Below are 19,210 nucleotides of genomic sequence, written 5' to 3'. Positions count from 1 at the left end.
GCTGCATTTACACATCTTTTTACCTGGGCTTCATGTTTGTGCTATAGATGAATGTTTGTTTTCCCTAAAATGTCTGTGTTGAAACCTGTTCCCAATGGTATGCTACTAGGAGGTAGGGCCTTTGAAAAGTGAAGGGGTCACAAGAGTGGGGCCCTCCTGAGTGAGATCTGTGCCTTGTAACGGAGAGCCTAGCAGCTCCCTTGTCCCCTTCACCATGTGAGGACACAGCTGCACAACATCGATCTCTGAACAGGATGTGGGCTCTCAGCAGACCCTGAATCTCCCAACAATTTGATCTTGGACTTGCCAGTCTCCAGAATCGTGAGGAATAAATTTCTGCTGTTCATAAGCCATTAAGTCTATGGATTTCTGTTATAGTACCTGAACAGACTGTGCTTATTAGAAGTGACTTTGGGAGGTGGCAGTGGGTGGTGGCGGAAGGATGTGCTAAATCCCACCCCAAGAATCTACTTGATGCTATCCCTGCAAACTTGGAAGGAAGATTCATGGTTAGGCTGCCTTGAGACCGTAGCGATCCCAGGAGAAATAAGAGGTAGTATTCCCCGTATGCAGGCAGGTGATATTTGAAGGATGTAGGGAGAGCCAGTGACGAGCCATCTGTAAAGCCAAGCAGCTAGTACCTCAGGGGCATCACTTATTCCTTAGCAAGAACCCCTGAATCAGGTTGCTCTCCCACTTTGACCAGGAGAAAACTGTGGGAGTGCTGCCTGCTAGCTTCTGAAAGAGGCACTGAGATGTTCCTCTGCTAAACCAAACTGCTGCCTCTTTCCAGTTTGCAGTAAGCAATTATTACTTAGAATTATCTCAATCTTACATTTTTTTCCCATCAGTTTTTCTTCACTTCCTGGTTTCTGCTTCTGCTTGACTTATAATGAGCACTCACAGGCCATAAAATGAAATGTACATGTAGCAAACAAATATTAATGAGAATGATAAAAAAATCAGCCAGACTGCTGGGTTTCGCAGCACATTTTTATGGTGGATCGGTGTATGTGGGTTATGATTTTATGGTGTGGATTCATTTTCTGCTAGTAAAATTGTTCCCAGTTCATGTAATGGCGCCAGAAGTTTAGTATTTCACGGAGTTCCCCAAGAATACCATGGCTTCTAATTATGCATTTGGGATGAGGATGGAGATGGTTGGGAACAAAAGAGGGGGGCTCCAGCAGGGGCTGGGATGCCCCAGACTTAGGTTTCATTTTCCAATGCCGTGTTCCCACCCCATTCTGGACAACCCAGTCCTGTTGGCTCAAGACTGCCTGGTTTGTCCCCTCCTTCCCTCCTCCACTGCCTACAACCTTGTCTTACCTGGCCTTCTATTGCTGCTTCCCGTGTCCCCACCGCACCCCTCCTCTGTGTTCTGTGCACCAGGGGAGCTTTCACAAACACAAATCTGGTCACATCATCCCTCACATAAAATCCTTTAAAACAGCTCCCTGTGGCCTCCAGGGTGAAATGCCACATTCCTTTAGAGTGACTTGCAAGGACACTTGGGATTTCACCCCCTCTTTCCTCTCTCCGTCTCCACCTCCACACCACAGCCATCCCAGAGTGTGTGGTGCAGTTCCGTGACTCTGGGACCTTGCAAATGTGGTTCCCTCTTCCTAGAAAGCTCTGCGCTTAACCTCCCTCCCTCTAACTGGCAGGCACATGCTGTCTCTGTCTCTGTCTTCCTGGAGCCGGCTCTCACTCTAGCTCTCCCTCCCCTTCCTGCCTACTAATCCCTGATTCTTATTCAGTACTCAGGCCCCACTTCTGGAAAGTCTGCCTTGACTGCCCCCTCTATACCTCAGGCTTTCTGTCCAGGAACCCCCCATGCCTCCTGGACTCACTCCTAGCAGTTGTCTTTTCGTTCATTTGTCTCCTCTAAGGACTGTGTCTGCCTGGGATAGGTGCTGTCCTGCTGCATCCCAGCTGCTGAAGATCATGGATTCTCACTAAATATCTGCTGGAAAGGAAAGGGTAGCCACCACATCATCTTTTCTGATGCTGTGACTTTGCCCAGAAGGATGGATGTCCTGGCAGGAGCCTCACCGCTTTCCAATGCACTCAGGACTTCCTGCTGGGGATTGGGAAATGGTCTGTCACAGCCCTTTCTGAGCATTGTGGAGCAGGAACAGCTACCCTAGGGCAGTCTCCTTCCCATGTAGGGACACCCACATATGGGAGATGGAAAAATTGAGGCACAGGAAGGAGAAATGACTTGCTTAGCCTGCCTCAACTTTTTTTTTAGATAGGTGAGTTTTTCACACGAATGGAAGAAATATCATTTACTCAAAGTAAAGGTGACAACTGGAGGCATAAAGAGCTTCTTGTTCCACCTCCCTACTCATGTCTTCCTGTTTAGAAAATGCCTAAATTGTCAAAGGAACCTCACTGCTGTCCTGTGTCCTAAGAGTTCCAGTCTCCATGCCTCTGTACTTTGTGTCTTGTGCTTGTAATGCCATCCCATACTAAGCAATGGCCAAGCCTTCCCCATCCTTCAAAATTCAAATGAAATCTTCCTTTTCCTCCAGGAAGACCTCCAGGGTGCCTGGCTGCCTTTTGTGCAGTGAGGGTCTGTAGTTACACAGCACATTCTGAGCCCTCTGTACCAGTAGTCTGACCTTGATCACATCAGGGTGTGTTTTTATCTGTCCCACTTGGCCTCAGGCTCTTGCCTTCCCATCTGCAGGTAGGCCCTAGTCCCATCAAGGGAGGTTTCCATATAGCCAAGAGGGAGGATTAAAACATGTACTATGACCCCCAATTAGAATCATCTGGAAACTCCTCAGCTTCCTTTTGGTTCCCCACTGTCCTGTCCAAAGTCTTTGTATCCCTTACTTCTGTGTGTGTGTATGTGTGTGCACATGTGTGTGTGTGCACGTGCGTGTGCACACATGTTGGATGGGAGGGGTAAAGGGGGGTTCCTTCTCCATGCTGGCCATGCATACCATGTTTCTGCTTTGAGGAGAGAGTGAGACAGCCCTTATTCTCCATCCTCTAACAGCCCAAGGGACCTTCTGTGGGCTACTAAGCCTGATAGCTGGGGCAGCTGAGCTGTTCAGATCCCAGCAGGGTCCAATCTCCATCACCTCAAAAGAGAGATACAATGTCCTTGACATTTCGCTAACATTTATAACAACAACTACAAGCATGTGAGGTATTTACCAAGCTAAGTACTTTACATATATTATCTTAACTCTTATCAGGATTATTTGAGGCAGATGCCATATTAGTCACATTTTTCAGAGGGGGAAACTGAGGCTCAGAAAGATTCCATGCCATAGCAAGCATGAGGTGCAGATCATAGCCTGTCTATCTGGTCTCCCTTTGCCCACATACGTCTCACTGGCCTAAGATCCCAGACGGCTGGATATAAAGCCGTCTGTCTCTAGCTGTCAGATGTGGGACATTCATTGCCCAGGCCTCAGTTCCTCCCTCTTGAAAATGGACCACATGCTGCTGAAAGGGCCAGCCAGTCGTCCTGTACTGAAAAGCTGTGCTTGGCTGATTATGAATTCTCTGAGGCCAAGATGAAAGCATTTTCATTCTGGGATTTCCAGACTCTCACCAGAGACTCTAGAATCCTGTGGCCCCATGTTCTCTGACTTTCACTAGGTCCAAGAGTACCTGGGACTCTATTCATGTGTGCGCTCCTCCGTGCTAGGGCCCAGCACAGCCGGGTGTTGCATGTGGTAGTTTCTCTGTCTGTGTTTGTTGACTGAATTACTGACTCACTCTGTTCTCCACCCGCATGCCCTGCTGTGGTCAGCAGCCAGTGCCCATGGTTTGTCTGGAGTCCTTTCTCTGAAATGTGGCCAGTTGCTCATGTAGTGGCTGATGAACGAACCTTGGGCCAGCAGTCAATAAATTTGCCCTGTGCCTTGCCTGACTGCTAATCAGCAATATGACGCTTGGTGGGTCCTTCCTCCTCTTTGAGCGTCTTTTTTCTTGAGTAGCCCTGGAGAAGTCAGAGAAATGTGAAGCTTGCTCCTGCCCTAGATCTTTGCATGTGCCCTTCCCTCTGCCTGGACTACTCTCTCATTGTTTACTGTTGTCTGTTTTCCCAACTAGAATTTCAACTCCCAGAGAGCAGGGGTTTGCCTGATTCAGTGCCAGAATAGCACCTGGCACATAGTAGGTGCTCAATAATATTTGTTGAAGGAGAGAGAAAGGCAAAAGCCAAGCTTCACAGAGTTGCCCTGGCTCAGAAATCTCTGCCCAAGCTCTGGTTGCAGATGCTGAGCTTCTTGGAGCAGCTCTCTGCCTCAGGGCTGACTCAGCCTGAGTGCCCGTGTTGCTCAGATGCTCTCCTAGGCCCAGTGCTGGGAATCTCTACCACAGGAAAAGATGACCAGAATTATGTGCCCAGAGAGAGCAGGATATAAGGCAGCTAGCTGTCCACAAAAGGGAAACAACAAGGCTGAGGCTTTGGGGAGCTGACTGTTGTGTGGAAGTCAGAACAGTTGTGGAGCCAACATACCTGTTTCCACAATATGCTATTTGAGGTCTATGTCTGCTGCTGGCACTTAGCAGGGAAGACGGAGATCCTATGTCTGAGAGAAGGAAGAGGAGATGGCCTTGGCTGTCTGCCCCAGTGTGGCTTCTGAAAACTGCTACACTCACATCTCCCCATGCTGCCACAGCCCCTCTTCATTGCCCACTGGAGAATGCAGCCCCTCAGCGTGAAATTCATAGCTCTCTGACCCAGTTCTGCCTTCTTCCAGGGTCCAGAATGCTCTTCAGTGCTTCTTTTCCAAGAAGTTCTCCCTGAACATACCTACTCTTGATATCTCACCTTCATCTGTGTTCCCCTCCCCCAACCCAGCCCCAGCTTTCCTGAACGCTCCCACTTTGAGGAGATGCTTAGGAATTGTTATGTATATACATGGTAGGTGTTCCCCAGCTGCAGAAAACCCTGTAGGCAGGTATGGGCTGGAGCTTGGGTCTGGCAATACCCTCTGTTCATCCTGTGATGAGTAAAGATGTAATGGACATAGATGTGCCTCATAAATGCTAAAATCCAACTTTAGCCTGAACCCCTTTATCTCTGGCCTGGACACCCCTGTGAACCACTTCCTTCTGAACATGGGGTCTTTCTGAAACATGGATCTGATCATTTCCCTGCTCCAGCAACCCCTCTTTGCCAGAAGGTGCCACCAAGCCCCACCTCTGCTCTCAGATTCTCCTTGAGCTTTTCCCACCTCCCTGATCTTTGCTCAAGTCATTCCTCTGCCTGGAATGTCTTACCCCTCCGTTCTGTCCACATTCCATTAGGCCTTCCCCTTCCTTCAGGATTCCCTGACCCCTCCAGGCACATCCAGCCACTCTCGGGGCCCTCACTGTCCTTCTCTGTGTGATGGCCCCTCCCCAACTGTATCTCACTTCTTGCTTACTCATACAGATGCCACCATGACCTAGGGGTTAACTTGCAGGAAAGTGCTCCAGTAAAGGTTTCTCCTGGTGAATGGCACTGTCTAGAGAGGATATTCTATGTGCCAGGCCTGGCACTTTATAAACCACAATCCTAGGAATTGTCTTTTCCCTATGGTAGGACTGAGGTCCAGACATTCCAGGGGCCTTGCTCAGGGTCACATGGCAGAATGTGATGGAGCCGGCATGGGGACCCCACTCAGGCTGATTTCAAAGCTTCCATATTGCATGACTGTGGCAAGGTAGAGATAGCAAATCTCTTTCCAAAATATGACTGTTAATTAACTGTCTTGGGGAGTTTGTCTTTTTGCTGTTCACTTATCTCCATGTCTCCCATTTCAGCCCTGACAAGCAACTCGCCTGTGCATGGGGGCGGGGCCATAGTCCCCATCCATCTTTCTATCCCTCCTCAGACCTGCATTGAGCCCCCCATATCACCTGGGTCCAGGCTCCAGGTCAGGTAGACCTAGTGCTTCTCTTCTCTCCAGAGCTGCTCAGAGAGCCAGGGCCACCCAATGCCCATGTCCGACCCACGCCAACCTCCCAGGCCTGACATCCAGGCTGCAGATCAATAAATCTGTCTCCTGCATTTCTTACCCAACCATCTGCTTTCCCTAGTGGTCCCCAGGGAGTTTGCCAGGGTGGCTGCAAGCTCCCAGGTCAGAGCACAGAAGCTATTTTGGGGCCATCTGTTTGAGAGGTACCTCCAGCTGGGGTTCCACAGCCAGGGGAAGCTGCCCAGGCAGTGCGGGGCTGCCACAGCCATTAGGGAACTGAGAGTCACCTTTATGTACAGTCTGGGCCAGGGTACCCCAGCTCTCTCTGACTCAGGCAGAGGTGGGATGCAGGTCCAACTGCGTCTTGGACATGTCGCTAGGGCAGATGGTGCCAGGGGGAGTGGGAAAGACAGTCTGAACTTCACCACCCCCATTTTTAAAACACACACACACACCCTTAAAATTGGGTTGCCAGTGACAACCTGGCATATCATCTTCTTTTTATATTATTCTTAGCCACTCTGTTGCCATAGCAACCGAACAATGCTTTTTAAATATAGCAGTTAATTTTTTTCGGCTCCAGCAACAAAGTTCTGGTGCTGTCCAGAAGGCCAATGGCTGGTTTTTCTCCCAGGGACAAAGTCCTCCAAACTCATCTCACCACATGTCACATGTCAGCTCCCAATATAAGCCAGGAATGGCTGTCCCGAGGCCAGCAGGGACCCTCTGAGTTCCCTGACCTAGCTACGCTCTAGTCAAGGTGCAGAAAGAACTGACTTCTGGAATCAGCAGACTTGGGTCCAGAACCCTACCCCCACCCCTGAAATCCTTACTTTTCTTCTCTGTGCCTCAGTTTCTTTAGCCAGTCAGTGGGGGCGACAGTATCTGCTTTACAGATCACTGTGAGGCTTAATGAAACTGTGGAAGGTGCAGGTGGCATGTGGAAAACTCAGTAGATGCATCTCTGCTTCTTTTCTTTTCTTCTTCCCCTCCCCCATTCCTTCCTTTCCTTTTCCCCTTTCCATCCTCACCTCCCTCTCTTGTTCACATTTTTCTCAACCCCTTCTCCCCATTGCCTTGAATTATTGATGTTAAATTCCCAGCCAGTAACATCAGAGGGTTAAAATCCATAACCAGCCTTCCTCTGGCCTCCCCTCTGATGGCCGCCCTCCTTAGGCTGGTGAGCTCATCGGTCATTAATCATACATCATGGCTTAAGAACCCGGGCCCCTGTGGTCCAGCCTCAGCGTAGCCCCAGGCAGGAGGCAGCCTGGGCAAGATGTCTTCTGGAAGGGCTGGGCTGGCTCTGAAGCCTCAAGCAGAGTAGGCAGCAAGAGGGAGCACTCCTTGGCCCAGTGAACGGAGGTGTCAGTTCCAGGTGCTCGCAGCTCCCAACCCTCCCACCATCATCCTGCACCTCTCCCCAGAAGCGTCCCCCAGGCTCACTCCCCACCCGCTCATTTCTCTGCATTCCACAGCACAGCATGGAGGATCTTAAATCAACAGACAGCAAAGTTTCTAATGCTCAGAAGCAGTCAAAACCTGGCATGGGCTGCCCAGCAGGTAGTGAGTTCCAGGTCTCGGGAGAGTTCCAGAGGAACATGTCGAGGGGGCAGGATGTTGCAGAGAAGATTGTAGTACCAGGCTACACATTGAATGAACACCTGTCTCAACCTGTGATTCTGCAATGGACACAATAATATGAAATATATTTTGCAGAACTTTGGGCACTGAGTATTATCTTCATTTACAAAACAGTGTCATTTGACTGGTAAAGAAGTGGACTTGAACCTGCAGTTCTCCCTTCCTCACTATGCTTCAAGTTCAGTTATTCCTGGCTGAAAGCCACACTGGGGAGGATTCTGGAGCAGAGATGGAGGGTGATTCAATGCTGAGCCCTGGCCAGTGGCATGGAGACCTAGGTCCAGGGGCCAGAGTCTGCTCTCTGGGAGCTGGCAATCTTGATCAGGGCCAGGCAGACACAGGAAGAGAACACAGTGCCCTCTGAGCTGCAGGAACCCCAAACAGGGAGCGTGCTCTGGGCTTCGCGCCAGTGCTGACGGGAGGAAGCAATGCAAGAAGGAAGGTACCCATGCCTTTCAAGCCCACTCTGGGCCACAGACTCTTGTGGGCATTTTCAGACTTACTTTATTTGATCCTCCCACAGCTCTGCGAGAGCAGCACAGCATCTAGTTTTCACAGATGCTCCGCTAAACTTGTCAAGGTCACCCAGCTCAGATATGGACCACATGTGTCTGATACCAAGGCTCTATTGACACGGGTGGGCGGTGACAGATGGGGGGGACTAAGTGGCTGTGTCTGACCCAGGTTCTGGCTGTCAGTCTCTATGGCCTGAGGCCAGGTTGGGTGACTGGCAGGTCAAAATGGTGTCTGAAGAAGCCTGGCTCTGGCCCCACCCAGCAGAGCTAGCTGGTTCTTCCCCTCTGAAGGGCGGGGATGGAGAACAGCAAAGCAGCTGCCATGCCAGTAGGGAGCCAGTTCCTGCTGATGAGACAAGGGACCCGGGCAGGTGCTGACTCTGTCGCTGGTTCTCTGTGACCCCTGAGGCAGGTCATGTTGAATCCTTGTGCTCCTCCTCACTCAGAAGGGGAGAGAACATTTATTGCCCTGCCCATCTTGTGTGCCAAAGTTAATTAGTCATTATTAGCATCAACTTGACATCTGCCTAAAACATCAACCATGGCAGGTGCCCACTGTCCCCTTACCTACTGTATTTTTCTTTGTGGTGTTTCGTGTCCTGACATCTGACATGTGCACCCTGTCACTGTCTCTGCACTGGGATTGCACATGCCCCATCTGTCTCCACACACATGTGAGTTTCCTGAGGCTGCACATGAAGCCCCACCTGGGGAAGTGCCTGATGAACATTGGTTGAAGCAGTGAAGCAAAGCCCTCACCTCCCTGGGCCTCAGTTTCCTGATGTGTATACTGTTGCAGTGTTCTCATGCTAGTGGCTTTTTAAGCACCCTTCCTCGGTGACATTCTGGAATTTGTCACCTGTTTACTGGAGGTTGTGCACCTGCACCTTGGTGTGTTTGCTCCTTTGCTTGTCCAGACCTTCCAGGGCTGGTCACTGCCCAGAGCCTGCCTTCCCCTTGATGAGCAATTAAACCCAGAATAGCCCATTGTTCAGAATCAGGTGCCTGGACCCTGTATTTATCTCCAGCATGCCGAGTGTGCTCAGATCCCTGCCAGCCACATGGTGGGCATCGTTAGGACTGCCCAGGCCTTCAGCCCCCAGAGGCCATCTCTGGCATCAGGAGATAGCCAGCACCAACTGAGGCAGGAGCCACAGAGAAAGAGGCAGGGAAGGAAATTCTTGGCTGTGGTGAGCCCTGAAGCTGAGGTCCAGGACCACCAGTGAGAATGAGAAGGATCGGCGTCAGGGGGTGCTACTATAGAGTCTGCACTTGCAAACAACCAGCTTTGATTTCTGGTCTCTTCTTGCCCGCACTCCACATACACACCCTTTGCCTTTTCTTGTGGGTCCTGGCAAACCTCATGTCTCCTGTGAAGGACATGACAGAGCCTGAGTGCAGCGGAGTGAGAGAGGCCAGACGCTCGAGCCCAACCATGCTTCTCACAAGGGGGGTAGGGGCTCATGACCAGTCCAGGGTAGTCCAGCTCTGCGGCAGGGCCCAGGGGAATGGACCGATGTGGGGCTCTCAGGGGTGACATTGGCACTACTGCTTATCAACCAAATGACCTTTGGCAAGGGGGGCTTCAGCTACCTTAACTGTGAAATGGGAGGAATGATACTAACCGCCTGATAGAGCCCTCTGGGAGATTGCTAAAGTGACCCGTGTAGAAGTCTCAGGTGAGCACCTAGCAGGGAGCACCTGCTTCCTAAGCTGCTGTTGGTCACTATCATATCCCCACCAGCACCGGGGACTTGGGCTTGGCATGCGGGCTGCCAGGAAATGGTGGTGCCATTCTTTTAACTTCATCGATTGCCACAGCTAGAGGCTGCAGTATTCTCCCTGCCCCTACTCCACCGCCCCTGTGAGTGTTCCTGCTTTGGTGCACCTCAGGTTAGCCCTCTGCTCTGGGTCCTCCCTTCCCCTGCCTCTAGCCCTTGATGCCATTGTCCCAGCCTGCTAGTGGGGTAACATTCTCAGATCTGAAGCTCTGACTGGGCATCAGGATGTTTTGGGCTCAGTAACAGAAACTTAATTACAAGTGACTTAAGCGCTAGGAGTTTATTAATGCCAGAAGCCTGGAATGAGGTCAGTTCCAAGGGTGAATAACCTAGCAGCCAATACACATGCCTTCCAACACTTCCGCTCTGCCAAACTCACCATCGAGTCAGCAGCATTTCACCCAGAGTTATAAGATGATCTCAGGGCCATTTGCAGACATGTTGGTGGGTGGTGCAGAAGTGGAACATTTTCCCAAGAATCTCCTTTTATTAGCAAGGAAGTCCTTCCCCGGGAGCACTGAGAAAGGCTTTCCTCTGGTCCATTGGCCAGAACTGAGTCACAAGCCCATGCTTGAATCAGTCAATGGAAAGTGGAATGAAACCATCATTACCATACTGGGTACCCTCTCAACCTGGGGAGGGGCTGGCTCCAATAAAAGCAGGCCTTGGCCTGCAGAGAAAAGACAAAGGCTCCTAATATTTAACTTGAACTTTTCCTATTTTTATTTGGTACCAGAGCTTCTGGTCACAGTCCTTTGTGCCCAACAATTGACTACTTCCTCCTTAAACCCTCAGGGCTCTTTGGTGTAAGCAACAGAAGCAAAAGAGAATTAATTTGGAAAGATGTTGAAAATCTCATAGAACCAATGGAAAAGATGGAGAACCAGCCTCAGCAAAGGATCCAGGACCCCATGGAGGAGCAAAAGACAGGAATGAATTGTGGAGGTCCTGTTATGGCTGCAGAGATGGAGGATGCAGAGGCCCAGGAGATAGCATCTGCTCTGCCCAGCTTAATCTCAGCCCCCTCCCTTGACTGCAAGGGGCCTTGATTTATTGCCCACCAAGATTAGGAGAGTTGGTTCCCCCAAATCAGGCCACTATTACAGAAGTAAGGAAAAGGTGCTAAATGGCCAAAACCATGGGAGCCCACAATGGCTGAAGATACTTTGGAGATGGTGTGAGGATGTACCTCAGGTGTGGGTGGAAGAGGCACAACCTTAGGAGTGGGGGACAGCCCCTCAGAGCAGAGAAATGTGAGCCCTCCCTGTCAGGTCCCCACAAAGGTGGTCCTCTCTGGTGTCACTCTCATGACCAGAGGCTTCTGTAGGTCTTTCTAGAGGCTCCCTGCAGCAGGGGATGGCATCAGCAATAATTTAATTCAGTTTTGTTTGCTGAAAGCAAACCCAACAGTGAGACTGAGTGTAAAGTGTTTGACATCACAGGGCCTGTGGGAAGGAGTCAAGGACATGAATAGGGCCTTGGTCCTCTTCCCGCCCAGGCCTTGACTACGGTGTGCTTTAGTGAGTCTTGTTGCCTCTCTAAGCCTCCATTTCCTTATTTACAAAGTGGATTATCTATCTCATCTATTTTACCTGCCTCCACGCATGTTCCTGGAGAATAAATGAGGTGGCAGATGGAAATAAGAGTTCAGTGTAGAACTTGGTTAGTAAACCAAGGTGAACATGTAATCAGCTTGATGACTGAACAATTGAGTGAATGAAGGAATGCTCTTAGCAGGCCTGCAGACTGGCTTCCTGGGTAACAAGTCACTCCCTTTAGAGGATGAATTTGAGATGTTCAGGGCTCTAATGGGAATCTTCATCCTTGGCCATGTCCCAGGCTCCTGTTCCTTGAGTTATTTTGCATCTGATTTAGTATGGAAGTTCAAGACTATTTCAGCAAACATTTACTAATATCTTTTGGGAGAAAGGCCTTGTGCTGGATTCTTCGGGACAACTGAGATGAATGTAGAATGAACTGTGCCCTCAGGGCTCACAGGCTAGGAGGATTAATAATAATAATAGCTATAATATTGATGATAAACTATTGAGTATTTACTATATGCTAGATACTGTATTTTTATATGTCATTTCATTTAATCATTACAACAATTGCATGAATCACTTAAACTACCATCCCATTTTACATCTGAGGAAAGAGATTCAGGCAGGTTAAATAACTCACCCAAGTTCACACAGCCCTGAAGTTACAGTGCTGGCATCAACCTGAGAAAAAAGATATGGATTCAAATAACTCTATTATAAGGTAGAGGCTAGTGTGCAACCTTTTAATGGGTCAAGACCAGCCTCTTGGGGTTTAGAATGAAGCAGAATAATGGTGGTAGGGATGGTCATGATAGCTAGTGCTGCTGCTGTTGATGGCAATGGTGATGACATACATTCATGACGGTGATGGTCCTACTCCTGTTGATATTAACAACGATGATATTCATGATGGTGTTGGTGGTGATGGGTGTGATGGTGATGGTGAGATACTGTCATGGTGTTATGTTCATGATGATGGTGGTGGTGATAGTGGTGATCGTGATGGCGATGCAGTAGCTGCTGTTGAGGGTAATGAAGATCGTTATGGTGATGGTAGCAGTGATGATGATGAGGTTGATGGTGATGATGAGGAAGAAGGTAATTCTCTGGGGTCCATGTGTTGAGCTTCTGTTTTGTGCTATCTCATTTAATCCCCATCACAACTCTTCAGTGTCAGGATCATCATCTCCACTTTACTCATGAGGACTCTGAGCTGGTAAATGGCTTGAGTGGCCTGGCCAAAAAGCCATACCTGAGCCTGAGCATGCCTCACTGCAGAACTGCCACTCTTCCCCCTATCAGGGTCCCTAACCTGTGGACCCTGGGGCCAGGCACCTCAGGGGTACTTCATAAATATCTATTGAACTAATATTGAATGAATGGATCCCCAAGAGGCCACAGCCTTAAGCCCAGAAGACATAAACAAAGTGTCAAATGAATATGTGTAACCATTATCTAGATATATGTGGTAGGGCTGTGATTGCTAAAATACAAGTTAATTGTGAAGCATTACATTCATTGGAGCTTTTACATTGTTTGTTTTCCCAGCAAAAAGAAACTAAGTGTACAGTTACCATCAGGAATGGTTTTGACAAATGTTTTCGTACAAAAAAGGAGTCCTTGTGCTGAAAATGATGGGAAGCACCATGCCATTCTGCAGGGTGTATTTAAAGTGCTTTGCCCAGCATCTGACACAGATCATGCAGAGAAGGAAACCCGCCAGGCTGGGGGTTGGGCGCCTGTGGCACTTGTCCTAGATCTACTAGGGACTTTCTTGCTAAACTTCAACTATCCTCTCACTGACTTCCTCTCCATAAGGCCTGACACCAGCACCTCATAGCTTCCCAAATGGCTGCTGAATGCTTGCATGGATGGATGGTTGGATGAATGGATTGACACAGAAAGAATTCTGCACTGTGATGACGGGGACTCAGGGAGCCAATGAGGGGCTGTTTTCCTTCAGGAGTGCTTGAAAATGAGTGTTTCTTAGCCTCAGAACTGAAGTCAAGTGCCTGGGCATTCTGCAGGGGCTGATGAACTCTGATTTTCAACTCTGTGAGCAAGGTTTGGAGGCTATGCTACACCCCTGGTGGAGCCTGACTTTGACTCTGCAATGACCATCTTGGAGAAGGGGTGGTGACTTGGACTTGGCAGTGTGGCCACTCTCAGCAAGGGTGTGCTCACCATTTTTGGATGCATCTTTTAACTCCACTGAAAGCTGACAGATGGCGGTGGTATAATATTCTCACTTTCTCTACTGCCCACAGGCCTCCCTCCAACACAGTCCTCCAGGCTCTTAGAGATATCTGACACATCCCGACCATGAGACTTTGGCTGACTTGTGGAAGGTAAACTCCCCCCATTTAATTCCCCACACCACAGGACACAGCACACTTTTAGCACAACCCAAAGGCCAGAAGGCCCTATTTGTGACCAGGTGGTAGGTGGGAATGACTGCAGCCCTGGCAGGAAAATGGAGTCTCATATTCTACTGAGACTTCAAGAAAAAGCTACCAAATGCCCTGAGTCCTGCAGCTGGCGTTTCTGTGACTGGCCTGTATGGCATCAGAGATGAGTTCTGGGGTGGAAGCCAAGGAGCTGGTTCTGACTCCAGGTTTGCCTTTACTGCTCAGGAAAATCTCCAGCAAGAACCTTGCTTTTCAGGTATCTCTTTCCCTGTCTGAGAAGTGAGGGAGAGAGACTCAGTAAACTGTACAGGCTAGAAGCCAGCTGTCCAGGCTCTGGCCAAGGCCATGGGATGAGGGGAGAGGAGTAGGGCACCATGCAGCTGTACGCCACCTCCCTAGAACTCTCCTCCATGCACACATCTGCAGAGAGCCTGGGCTGGGCTGTGTAGATGTGGTATGCATTTGGGGCCAGGGCCTGTGTCCCTTCTAACAAGCTCAGCCCCATGTCTACCCTCCTGTGTCACCACAGTCACTCTGGCTGTAGTATCCAGATGAGAAAGGCAAAGGCTGCTGTGGCTGAGAATGGCAGGTCCACAGCAGGAGGGTGAGGGGCAAAGCAGGGTGAGAGACCCTCACTAGAGCAGAAGTGAGTGCAGGACAAAGCTCATCAGTAGATCTGCAGGCCAGGGAGTTAGGAGGTGAGCTAGAGGGCAGGCCGAGGCCCTCTGTCCAGCATTTGGAATAGCCTTTGTCTCCCCACTGCTGTGCCATTTCTAATCTTGGGGCTCTGGTGGCACAGCCAGGATTTACAGCAGTGCTGCGTAGGTGGGAATGACTGGTGGGCTGTAGCCGTTCCCACAATGACCACCATACCCCTGTGGTCTAGCCTCTGTGCTGGACACAGAGGCCGAGATGAATAGACATGTCATTGCCCTCCAGAAGCTCCCCACCTGAAAGAGGAGATGACATGCAAATAGCCCTCATCCAGGAAACCTGTGAAAGCAGGAGGGTCCATTCTCTCTGGGTTTGGTTATGGTGGTGGTTCAGGGAAGGCTATTTGACAGTGACACTTAAACTGGCTCTGGAGGATGGATATAAATCCATCAGGTAAAAAATGGAGGGACATTCTAGGCTGAGGAGACAGCAAGTGCAAAGGTGGGGTGCTCAGGTTGTAGGCACAGAGGAACTGGTTAGAGTGAGGCTGGGAATGGTGGGCATACCTAGGACCTTAGACTGTACCATATATAACTAAGGAAGAGATAGGGTCAGCTCTGTGGGGCTTCTGAGCTGGGAGAGAGGCTGAGAGCTGAGAGGACGTCATGTCACAAGCCACTGAACCTGATTGGGAGGCTCAAGGTAGGACACCCTGGCTAAAGTGTTCTGTGGCCCCCGAGTCTCACGAGCTCTAGTCCTTCAGGTCTCCCCATGCAGCATGGGCACAAGCACTCTGGAGCCCCACCCTGTGCCGAAGGGTTCCTTCCAGGAGAGGGCTGCTTGACTTGCCAATGGAACCCCCTCTCCCTGCCCCACCCAGCTCTCCTCTCACCTGTCCCTGAAGAACAGTGGGCCCCCTCCCCTGACCAGCACTTTTAAGGAGTTAGCCATGTTATTAAAGCCCCTTTCTGTCCTCTCCTCTAAATAATAAGGTGGCTCAAACCCTGGGGTCATTTTCTATGTGGTGGATAATACTTTGCAATTTTGTAGTTTTACAGTTTCCTCTCTTGGCAGAACTTAAAACGCTTTCATGGTATAGTAGAAAGAGTAGGCTTGGGGGCTGGGAGCTGTACCCCCAGTCTGCCCTGTCACCCCAGTGGAAAGCATGCAACTGGTCTAGGCCTCAGGGTCTACATCTCTAAAATACCATGTCCCCAGGTGGTTCCAGAATCAAACTGCAAGAGTTTGTGTGAAAGGCTGGCCCAGGTGAAGCTCTACAGCTGACCCAGGCCCTACATTGGCTCTTCTGCCAACCTGTGTCCCTCTGACAGGGCACATGGCTACTGTGGGTAGCGGGGCCTCCAAAGACCTGTGAGGTTTGGGGTTCAAAAGGTGGCATGAGCAGTTAGCACATATGCTTCAGCAGGAAAGCAGACCAGCTGGTTTGACTTTCCTTTGAAAAACTCATTCCTGACACCCCCACGATCCAGGTGGACCCTCTAAGTCCAGACAGGAAGACGACAGTCCCTTCTCAGGAGGGACACCTAAACAAAGGACAATGTACCATGAGAGAGAGCGGCGGCAGGAGCCCATGTAGAGAGGGCGGGCAGGACATGATCTGTGGGGTGCCGAGAGAAGGGGTGCCGAGCAGACTGGGGAGGGTCAGAGGGATTTGTCAGAACAGAAGGACCTCAGGAAGGAAGCAAGGGCCCCAGGCAGAGGGACCAGATCATGCAAAGGCACAGCCCTGCCACATGGCAGGGGGAGGGCGCAGTGGAAGGAGATGAGTGGCAGTGTTGATGGTGACCTGCCCCATGTCACAGCAGCATTAAGGGAAGCTGAGCACCCAGCCTCAGTCAGCTGAGAGGGCCACATCCAGGCCAGGCTTTACAGTTTAAGAAAAACATTTGTGACTACAGGATCAGGCCACATCTGCAATTCCTAGTGCTCAGGCAGCCAGGCGCTTCTAAGGCTTTTCTTGGTTGGAGTTGAGGGCAGAATTACCTGCAACTCTGAAGTAATCCTAGGGGGTGTTATTAAGATGGTATTGGGGGCTGGGATAGAGATGAATCAAACTTGGTCCCTGCCCCAAGGACAGAGGAAGGTGGGCAGGCCCTCAAATGTCCATGCCTCATGGCTTTGATGCTTTATCTGGGGGAGGTGGGTACTCAAAGGGTCATGGGGGAGACGAGGGCATTGGGGTATCATAAGGAGGAAATCTGAGCCAGCTGGTAATTACAAGAATAATTATAATAACTAATGATTCTTGAGCACTTACTCCATGCCCAGGCACTGTTCCAGAACTGTGTAAGGACTTACACTCCACCTGCACAACAGCTCTATAAGGCAGGTGCTGCATAGCCCTCTGTTATAGAAAAGCAGAACTGATGATGCAGAGAGGCTGGGTAACTGGCCCAAGCACACACAGCTGGAAAGTGTCTTGCCAGGTTGAATCCTGGCAATCTGACCTCAGAGTCCACACTGGGATGACCCAGAGTAGCATGAGCCCTTTAACAACTAGAGGCACCAACAGACTGGGATTGTCTGTCTTGGTCTAGCATGTAGTGAACACTCAGTAAAAATGTGGTATATGTGAATACATAACTGCACAGATGAATGGGGTCCTGAAAGAGTTGGGGCAGAAATTGGGGGTGGGGGCAGGTGCAGCAGGCAGAGGCTACAGCTGGCACCAAGGCCTTACAAGGCTGGCAGGGACCAGGCAAGTTGAATGACAGCCTCTCCAGCCAACTCTTCCTGGCCCAAAGACCCAGGAAGGTCTTCCTTACCTGACCTGCCCCAGTGGACTAGATATTTGAATATATTTATTAACATATATACAGATACGATATATAAGAATATACAATGTAAACATATTTATAAATTTAAGATTTATACTAGATAATATTGCATGTAAATATATAATTGGCAGCATCTTTTATTGTGTTTTCTTCTAATTACAAAAGTAATGCATATTTACTGAGAAAATTTTTGTCAAGTACAGGAAAAGAAAAAAATTCACCCACTTCCATGTTCGAGACTGAGTCTCTTTATATTTCAGTGAATTTCTCTCCCACCTCTTTTCTATACATGTACACAGGTTTTTAAAAAATATGTATTGGGACTTGTACTCTGCCTTCTATTTTTTAACTCAGGCTGAGCTATTGAGCCAGGCCTCTGGGCAGGGCCATCACCCTGTGCCCGGGAGGAACCGGAGGCAGCTGCTACCACAGCTGTTCTGTGCCCTCGCCCCCACTCCTGCCCGGGTGGCTGGCTGGAGGCGTCTGACCTTCGGATGTTCTGTGTCTCTGGCGGGTACACATTTTACACTAATTTTAGCTTAGCCTCTCAGGGCCACTGCCCTCAGGCCCAAGCACATAATGGACGCCTTATGTAGACAGCTGCCCCTAGTGCAGGAAGACGAGTCCCACCTCAAAATGTTCCTCGTTGCCAGCCAGTGCTCTGCTCTCGGAGAACAAGCCATACCCCTGTTCCTGCTGCCACCACGAAGGGGCCGTGGTTGACGTTCATGGCCCAACAGGCTGCACCCCGTGGGCAGGTGGCCCGCCAAACACATGGGTGATTGCATCTCTGGATAGGGCCATGTTTTTACAGGACAGACTTTGATTTGAGCCGGAGCAGCTGAGGGAGACTTCCCGAGAAACTGCTGGGCTGTGCGTTGGCAGCAGGCAGTAGGGTATCTGAAATGTCCCGGTGTATAGGGCACCTTCTGGAGCTTCCCCTTAACTCTTTCCATTGTCAAATGCGTACAGATGTCCGATGCCCTTTGACACCCCATTTGGCCCTGAGACCAGTCGTGTGATTTGGGTGCCAGTATTTCCAGTGCACAGGCGAGGGACCTGAGTCGAGACAGGGAGGATACTTTCTCAAGGTCACCTGGAGAGTCAGTAGGAGGGACTGAACTGAATACAAGTCTCTCTCTCCAAGCCCAGGGTTCATTCCACTGGGCATACAGGCCAACAATTCAACCAGGTTCCTGCCCATCTGCTGTTTCCTGACATTTGGCATTATTTTTCCAGGATGCAGATACTTTAATTTTTACCTTAAAAATCATCTGTGTTTATTAAAAATAAATATATTGAGTTGGTCTGTTTGTAAAGCACTAACCTGGTACGGGGAGACACTTGTTTCAAAATGCAGTAAGGCTCCCTTTGCTCACAGGTGAAGCCCACGCAACTCGGTCTGACATCCAACTCGTACACCTGCTGCCAGCCTGCACCCCAGGGTCCCGCACTTAGATATCTCTATCGTGGCACCTAAGTAGGGTTGGGAAGTTTTCCTTATGATCTGTTTATTGACCAGAATGGAGTCCCATGGGGCAGCAGGTCGCTGGGCAGCTCATCTCTGTCCCTGGGGTCTGTGCAGGGTCACACACAGTGTCAAGCCCAGTAAACATGTTGACCCACCCCCACCCCCCAAGCCCTTCATGAGAAACTGGAGTTTAATCCAGGCTTAGAAATAAGCCGAGGCCTGCCCAGCAGCTACCAGTCCAATAAGGAAGTGGCTGCTTGGCTAGAGTCCCAGAAGGGGCCTGCAGGGCCAAGTCAAGGAACTCCTGCCTGGGCAGCCTGGGAGGAAGGAACGGAAGGGCGTCCCCAGATGTGTGCTGGGGACCAGCCCCACCCCCCAAAGCGAATTGTCCACCTCCCTCCCACATCCCAGCCTGCCCCACAGCCATGCCACAATATGGCCTGTGTAGTGTGTTCCAGCCCT

The 19,210-nt window shown here is 50.1% G+C and overlaps 1 protein-coding gene across 3 annotated transcripts in view; it reads left to right on the top strand.

Annotated features, from left to right (window-relative positions):
* The window catches only part of HIVEP3 (HIVEP zinc finger 3), a 375,474-nt gene that overhangs the window by 223,412 nt on the left and 132,852 nt on the right, over positions 1-19,210 (top strand). For 2 of the 3 annotated variants that reach the window (XM_054691191.1, XM_054691192.1), the window contains one exon: positions 13,685-13,765. The exons of the other annotated variant lie outside the window; for it this stretch is intronic. The gene's annotated coding sequence lies outside the window, so the exon portion shown is untranslated. The remainder of the gene's footprint in view (positions 1-13,684; positions 13,766-19,210) is intronic. 3 annotated transcript variants of the gene reach the window in all.

The sequence above is a fragment of the Talpa occidentalis genome, unplaced genomic scaffold (assembly GCF_014898055.3).
Source record: "Talpa occidentalis isolate TD23 unplaced genomic scaffold, MPIMG_talOcc4v2.1 talOcc4.9, whole genome shotgun sequence".
Taxonomy (NCBI): Eukaryota; Metazoa; Chordata; class Mammalia; order Eulipotyphla; family Talpidae; genus Talpa; species Talpa occidentalis.
The sequence above is the reverse complement of the archived record's forward strand: the minus strand, read 5'-3'. Positions and strand labels throughout refer to the sequence as shown.